General features: G+C 46.3%; 1 non-coding gene across 1 annotated transcript; it reads left to right on the forward strand.

Annotated features, from left to right (window-relative positions):
* The first annotated feature begins 230 nt into the window (after positions 1–230).
* Positions 231–304, forward strand: Trnan-guu (transfer RNA asparagine (anticodon GUU)). The gene has a single exon. It is a non-coding gene; the product is annotated as a tRNA-Asn (tRNA).
* Positions 305–8,562: the final 8,258 nt, after the last annotated feature.

The following is an 8,562-nucleotide window of genomic DNA, read 5'->3' on the forward strand; positions in this document are numbered from 1 at the left end:
ACCCTGGACAAGCCAATGCGGCATAAATTCACAAACATTCTACGAAATAACTACGCTGGATAATGCAAAATTATACTCGGGAGTCAGTCGTGTGCATTTAGGTGGATGTCAAACTTTCCTTTACAGAAACTTACTCCACCTTTGGGATTTCCCCTAAATCTGAACGATTAACACCTGTCCTTCACTTCGAGTTGTTGAACAATTCGCCTTCGCACTACTAACCACTAGCCTCCTGGTTAGCTCAGTTGGTAGAGCGACTGCTCCGTTTAAGCAGTGGTCCCGGGTTCGAATCCTGGACCAGGACGAATTTTTCTTCAACTGCGAAGTTTCCGAGAAATCTGTATAGCTTTCCTTTGTAGCCGTATGGCTGCATTTAGGTGGATGTCAAACTTTCCTTGACAGAAAAATTTACTGCTGGGTCGTCTTGTAGCGAGGTGAGCACTCGCAGATTCATCTGTTACATTTATCCCCCACGAGAAGCGCGGAGGCGGGCTTATAGAGTAATCCGGGGGAGGGAAAAGGAGCAGTATTACGAATTATAACACTTTTTTTCTTTGAGCCATCCTTCAACTCTCTATATGCTTCCCATACACATTTTACTGTATGTAAAAAATTACCTGCACGGTCAATGGCACGGGCAGACAGAGATTGTCGCAGCAGGATGTGAACTGCTTCTGAGAGTTTCATGAAGTGCCGCCACTGGTGCAGCGGAACCACACCTTCAGTGCATGGAATGGCATAGTACAGTAGCCACTGCTTCCACTCTGATGCCTTCCAGTGAATCCTGTCTTCAACCCGACGTGGCAACCGTGTGATACAGTGGGGAGGCTGGATGCACAGTAGACGTTCGTTGACCTTGTCGCGTTGCGGTCGCTTTCCTGTATACAACAAGAAACTACCAGTTATAGTGCGCCCCCTGCTTTTCAACCAAAGCTTACCTGCAGCACCAAGGCAGGTATCTACAGCAAGCACAATTTATGCTTATGCCCCCTGCTATAATTTTGCTTTGGTGTTGTTATACCCACAGTGTTTGCTACTCCGTTTGACATAATACGGCTGTGCCAATCGCACAATTACAGCTCACTCTGCCAAAGGCACATTTTTGGGCTCAGCAGCACGACTTAGCCACTGAGCCACCGCAGCAGCAGACTTAATAAGCACGATGCCACTTCTGTTTGAGCCTTATGAAGATTACAATGACCCAAAATTACTTTGGCAGTTTTATGCAGTTTTCTTTGTTAGCATGTTACATCATGTGGTGACAATCAACAGCAACTCTTCTTTTTTTCCATAGAAATGGTGTGATCCCCACATGATGTAGTAAAAGTCGGGTTTTCAGAAGCAACAACTGGTTCCTTTAAAGGTATCATCTTGTCATTAGGCGCTATAGGACACTCAGTAAAGCCTAAGATGTCTCCAGTTCTAAGCCATGTTATTCCTGGAGGGTACATTAAACATCCATTATGGTTTATGGTTACTCAAGCAACTTGGTCGGCCATTTTGTTTGCTGCCAACCTTTAACTGTAGTAGATCACATTTTGTTGGTGAAGACGATATATTAAACCCTATTACATACCAGCGTAAAATGGAAGGTCAGAGTTCTTGGAGTTGAACCAAGCATCTGTCACTAGTCGGCACACACCTAGCAAGACACAGTGCATGTAATCTACACTGATGCCAGCCACCAGGTCGAAACCTAAAGGAAGTAAATTTAAAATAAGTAACCAGTGTCAAGACACAAGACCCAGTGGAGCTAAGCAAAAAAAGCTAGGATTAGCTTATGCTGGTATTGTTAGCTTGCAGTCAGCTGTAGAGGAAATGCGGGTACAGGGTAATTGTATATATTGCTACCATTGCAACAGGTCAGTGCAAACCAATACTGATGCCACTACAGGCAGCATACATGCAGTTTGTTAGTACCTAGCAAAAAACAGGAACATTTTTATGCAACCACAATGTGATTAAAATTTTTACCCTTTTGTTTATTAGCACATCTACAGTTCCATCCAAAACTATTATTTCATTAATTAGATTTCCTGTCATCACCATTCGAGGTAAGATTGTTAAAATCAACCTAGAGTGAGCGGAAGCATCCGCCGCGCTAGTCCAACCTTGGCCAACTTGCTGCTGCGTTCGGGATGGCGCCCCCGCGAATGCGAGGTAACAGCTAGCGGACACTCTTTGTGGAGCCACGTGTGCGAATTCAAGTGACGTCACATGGGCAATTGTTGAGGGTGTCGTTTACAGCTTCGCTCTCCAACCACCTTCACAGCATGGATTGTAGTCAACTTTTTTTAGTCAGACCACATGGAGATAGCGTTTTCAAGAGGTCAAAATTTTCACTGCTGAAGGCTATAACCAACTTGTATTTACATGCCATTTTCAAACAGTTCATGCATGCTTTTGCCTTTCATTTCCTCAACTCTGGTGGCATGATGATGATTTAGCTTGTTGGTCTTGTTTATCAGATTGCATAATGATTAGCTTTTAGCCAACGTTATGCCATCCAAGACAATGATGACGATGATTGTCAATTTAAATGTGGAGTGACTACTACATTGACTAAGATGATGACTTCATGACACGATTGAGAGGATGAATATAACTTTGAAACTACAGAAATTAGGGTTCTGTATAGGGCATAAGATGGGAATGCCAAAACACAAATTTAAAAGGGTAGTACTAGCATCAGTTATTGAAATTTAACAGGAACTATTCTAGCACAGCCAACACAACGTAAATTATGGGACATGTGCCAGCTGTTTCTTGCACTTCAAAGGAAGGGGCAAATTTGTAATTGGCATGAAGCTACTGAACTTATTAAGCAAAAACTTTTATTGGTACCAAACCATAGGTTCTGCACGATGTTATGTAAAGTGCCAAACTGAACGTGTGCAAACACAACCCTTACCATGGAGATTCATTAGGGCTGATGGGCCTCTGAAGCCATTCACGGTTGTGTCGTCGTCATCATCCATGAATGAAATAAGCATATCCCTTATGATGCTCTCATGTGTTCTTGGCTCTGCCACTTTATCAAAATACCGCAGACTGCCTGCAAAAGACAGGACACGATTTTAGGCACTAACAAGACCTGTGTAAAATGCACAAAAAAGGCAAAATGCATTGTTCGAAAGCACACATGCAATATGTATTGCTAAAAATTAATATGTAAATAGCGTATCTGACCTGGGTGCTAAAAAATTCAACAAAACAAGGTACCTCAAGTAAGCATTTCGTATATGTTTTATTAAATATTCTATTGGGGAAGTGCACAGAAGGGTTGGTGCATCATCTCCTGTATTCTTTCAACGCCAAACGCATCGCCCACGTTACAATGGGAGTAAGTGGGACGCCGTGGGATGCCTAATTCGCCCCGTGTCATAGGGTGGGGCCCCGAAACTAACCAGGATCATCGGTCTTGTCCCAGAGCGTAACTGAACTCGAGAGCAGCTTGTGCCTGGTTGCCGGGGCAACCGATGTTTGAGACCATTGAAGTAGCGGCGCTCTGGCCCGCAGTAAGAACCTCGGCGCCGCGGCCTAGCACGCTTTTTGCTACGTTGCTACTTTCCACCACACGTCGCCCCCAAGATTAACTGTTCACGTGGCTAACGCACTGGGAAGGCTTGGGGGAAAGTGGCCGGAGTAGAAGAAAAGGGCTTCGTTGGCCGCTCGGGGCTGATGCATTTGGCATGGAAAAATACAGGAGGCGACAGTTGGTGTATCCTTACCTTGCTCATGTTTAGCCTGGATGAGACACCAAGGGCAGCCACTGAGACCATTGAATCTGATCATGTTCAGCACTGATGCCCTGGCAGGGGCATCTACAGAACAGCACAGCGCGTACGCTTTGGATCGATGCAGGGCCATTCCATCATCCCACACAACTGGCTCCATGTCATTTATCTGTCCGACAAACCTTGCCAGAAAGGCTTGCATGTCCGGATGGTCACGGCCAAACCACAGTCCTGCCAGGGTGGGGTGCTTGAAGCGCACATCTGGAGGAAGTTCATTAACAATGAACTGCACTGGCCAAACAGATGTATTCGAAGACTTAAACACCGGACTGCCATCAGTGTTAAAGCTTAGCGTAAGATCATCACTGGAGAGATCGTGATCTTCATAGAGTTCACGGAAACGGGTAGCATTCGTTGTGTCGGAGATCTCGAGCTCATCAAACTGCTGGCTCCGTCGCAGTAGCCCTTCTTGTAGGCTTCCCTTCGTTTTTTCGATGAGTGTACGTAGCTGCTTGTGAATGTTCAACATCACAAAAAACGACTCTCTTGCATGCAGTCTCCCTACTGGTTCCTCTGTGTTGCAAATTTTACATACAGCATTGCCACCTGTCACTGTTAACACAGCCCCACAATCATCGCAAAGATACCAGTACTCGACTAGCCCATCCTTCTTGGTGGACCAAAGCTGACGGAACATGTATTTGCTCCGTGGCAAAACCTCCGTTCCGGCAATGGCGTTCACTAACGTTGCCAGGTCACCTAAAGCCGCCCATGTCAAGCCGTGGGCTACTGCAAACGACATAGCCATGGCAGTGGCCCCCGCTTTGGAGGTGCCGAGGTGTGGCAGCTTTTCGGTACTGAATTTCGCGAAGGCCGACGCGAAAATTTCTTCTTCCGTGAGGTCATGTGGCACTGAGCCTGGGAGCTCGTCATCACTGGCGCTGTTACAACCAGAGTCTGGGAGCGGATCCGCGTCGCTATCAATGTCTTCGGGCAGGTCGTCCTCCAGCTTGTCGACCTCGACGACGGGCTCTGGCTCGAGCAACGGCTTATCGCTTGTAGATCCTTTACGTGAACACGACGGCGCGCTTTCCGCGCCTGCTGTGGATGGCCCAGGGTCGATCGGTAATGAAGAGCCAGAAGGTGCATCACTTGGTTTTGTTGCTTTTTTTTTCCTGTTATAGTAAGTAGACTTCGGAACACGGAATTCTTGACTTTTGTGTAGGTACTGCAAGCGTCGCAGTCTCTTAACGGGCGCCATTTCATAAAAAAACGAAAGTGCAGCCTGTCTGAAAACAAGACTGCGTTCTCGGGACAAACTTTCAACCGAGGCGTTTGAACTTACAACCTAATTCTGCCGCTCGTCGAGGTTGAATTACGGTGTAATGCACAGCAAACAATCAGTCCTTTCGAAGACACTAATCTTCCCAGTGCAGCGTCGATCGCAAAGCACAGAGCACTGCCCTGGTGAAACCACTAATGGTAGCAGCCGCTTCTGTGCGTCGGCCGCTTCTTTCCCGCGCTTTCTTAACTCTGAGCGCATCCCTCCTCGCACAACCACGCACAAATATGTGGTGTGTTTACAGGTTTTCTAGTGCCTAGCATTCCGTCCAAAAGGAACGATAAGGAATGCAAGTCCAGCCAAAACCGACGCGACATCGTTCCGAAAGTTCTGTTCATACGGAAGATAAATACGCTGTTTACACCTGTTGCGCAGCGCTCGGCCGTAGTGTACCCGATACGCCGCTGGTTGCCCATGACCTATCCGTAAAGTCTGCCGTTCGAATCACCTCTGGCCGCTTGTTTTTTTTTTTTTTTTTAATGCCTATATTGAGGCTGTGACTAGCGTTGTGCAATGGCCACACTTCACGCCCGCTTTACTATTCACGCCGTAACGCTCAGTGAAGCCGAGACCGACGTAGCCGGAGCTACGGTTACGTCCCATCATCTGTAATTATTAATACTGATTATTAATTTAACAAAGGTGTGCAAAACAAAGGTGTGCAAAAATAAAGACTTTTTGGGTACCCATAGGATAATTGAGTGTGGCTCGTCCTGCCTTTTGAATTCGTCATTCATTCTTCCACTGGTACAAAATTAATTGCGAATGCGATAGGACGAATTGTTATGCGCCTCGAAATGAGCAAGCGGGAATGCGTGAATTTCAAACACACACACACACACACACACACACACACACACACACACACACACACACACACACACACACACACACACACACACACACACACACACACACACACACACACACACACACACACACACACGCACACACGCACACGCACACACGCACACACGCACACACACACACACACACACACACACACACCTGCACACATATAACGCCGTATGCGAGGCCTCAATGAGCATGCCATGCATATGCCGAATTCATGTCACAGCGCGGCACGATAGCGCAAGTATATCCGTGCACATGTACAGTTAATTAATAATATATAGGGAAGCAAGCAGATATACTTTTTGGAGGCCTTTTCACTGCGCCTAGTACAATTATAACGATACCGTTTATAACAATATATCGGATGTAACGATGAACAGCGATATATGGCACCGTCAACTTTTGTATTCTTTCAATGGTAAAATAAACCGCTTATTAGAATGCCCCAGCACCACGATAGGATATAACGATTGAATCCGGTTTAATGCGCACCAAAAGTGCAACAGTGATGACTCTTGTGCAGCCTACTCAGGTATAGTGTCTTCGTAGGAGGCCCAATGCGTGACACAGTCATTCGGGGACTTTGTTTCCCCCAAGGACATTTACGTCAGCTAGGTGAAGGACCCATAGATGCTCTTGGAAGAGATTTGCGCTAGCTTTACACGCGGCAGACAAAGCTGACCGACTGTGGCTTCTTTTCCGCAAATTAGTAGTAGTACGGCCTTGCTGGCATGCGAATGAAATGTTCTGAGCTCTGTTCCGTCTTTTTATTTCGCAAATAACAATTATCGGTTATAACAATGGGATTTCCTTGGCACTTGGATATTGTTATAAGTGGACTAGACTGTAGTCCTTTACACAGACAAGCGCAGTGTCATATGAACGAGGTTCCAGCATGCAGACGTCGCATGATTTTAATAACAGTTTATTGTAACCCGTATACGCTGCTGCTTATTTATACCAGCCTGGCCGGTTTTCACTTCTAATTGTGGTATGTTCATGGCGTAAAGTCATTCACACCTGCGCATTTTCTTTTTTCCACGCTACTTCATCTGAAGCCAAACGTTAAAACGTGAAATCGTACGCATGAGCCACGGAGGAAAGAATGGAATGGAATGGAATGGAATTGATGGAAAGAATGGAATGGAACGTGGCGGCTCTGGATGGGACGTATACCCAACGATCACATCAAGCAGTTTTTCTTGACAGACAATACGGTGGCCTAATTTTATTGGCATCGGCCGCGATCCGGTTGAATAAAACGCAAATGTTTAAAATCTTGGTCGTGATGCACGCAACAAGAAGACGGCATATGCTCGCAGCACACTGTACCCTGCGTTTCTCTTTAAAAAGCTTGCTTTCAATCATATTTTAACAAAAACATCTGAGTGTTTAATGAAGTGCAGCATCACATTTCACCATATACTGCAGAAGAGTACGCAATGATGGCACTTCTGTTTTCATTCTCAGGCTCACCGCGGATACCCCGCGAGTAGCCCGAGGACTTTCCTCGCCGTCGGAATATTTGATGAGTGAATCCAGTGGGCTTATTAGAACGAGAGTTCATAATAGGACCCTGGGGCGAAGTAACAGAGGGGGTGGGAAGCTTGATGTTTGAGCTTCACACAATATTAGTGTTCATACACTAATTTACATTTTAACACATCGGGAACTGATATTTTGTTTCCCTCCATACGTTAATTGTACACAGAACCTCGTAACGTTGGTATTTCCGGGCAGCCTCCATTTCCGGAAACTCTCCGAGGGGCATCCTCGCCTCGGGGCATCCGTGTGCGTGGGCCTCCATTTTCGGCGTTGTGCATTCCGCGCATGCACTCTCAGCGTCAAACCGATCAAAGCAAACATGTTTGCTTGCGTACAGTATACGCAGGACAACAAGCGTCCTGTGTTGCCGACAGCTTTGTTGAAAAACTTCAAAGCGGCAAACTCTCGCGATTTTTCCAAGCAAAAGATCATCTCTGCGTACTGGGCCGAAGAAAATGGAGACTATGAGAACTTCTACCCGGCACACGTGACAGCCTTGGCAGGTAACTAGCTATCGGCTTTTTCCCTTTGTTTGTCGTGCTTTTGTGGTTTTTAGTTCCTTGTTGCTCTGCTCCGCACGCAACCGTATGCACAGCCGATTAGATTTTTTATGTCACGCGAGCGCCGACCTAGTACGTCAATGCTAACGGAACGGTATAACAAGCGCGAGCGCCGAGGCTCACGCGTATGCAAGCATCCTCTGCTATGCTCTTTCACTGCGCACAAAGCCTTTGTTTCCACTTTCACCATAAAACAGTGGTTGTTAACGACGAGTGTGCCGGGAACCCGTCTTGGCCTTCCAGAAGTGATGCCTACCCCACGATGCCATAATTATGTCGCGGAGTTTACACATGCAACTTAAGTCGCCCTCACATATTCAGTGTCCACCTTTTGAGGCTGATTCTTAAGCTAAAGCATGTAATATTGTCAGAAGATTTGCTCTTGCAACTGAATTCCGCTCAAACACTTTCCTACTGCCTTTTGTGTGTTTGGCTTTTCCGCATAACACGCGGTTGTGCAGAAAGCTAACTTTAAAGGCCCGTTCACACTTGCGACGAAAGCGAGCGAAAGCGACGGGAATTC

The sequence above is a fragment of the Haemaphysalis longicornis genome, unplaced genomic scaffold, assembly GCF_048455015.1.
Source record: "Haemaphysalis longicornis isolate Haplotype H1 unplaced genomic scaffold, Haemaphysalis longicornis Haplotype H1 scaffold_13, whole genome shotgun sequence".
In the NCBI taxonomy this organism is placed as follows: Eukaryota; Metazoa; Arthropoda; class Arachnida; order Ixodida; family Ixodidae; genus Haemaphysalis; species Haemaphysalis longicornis.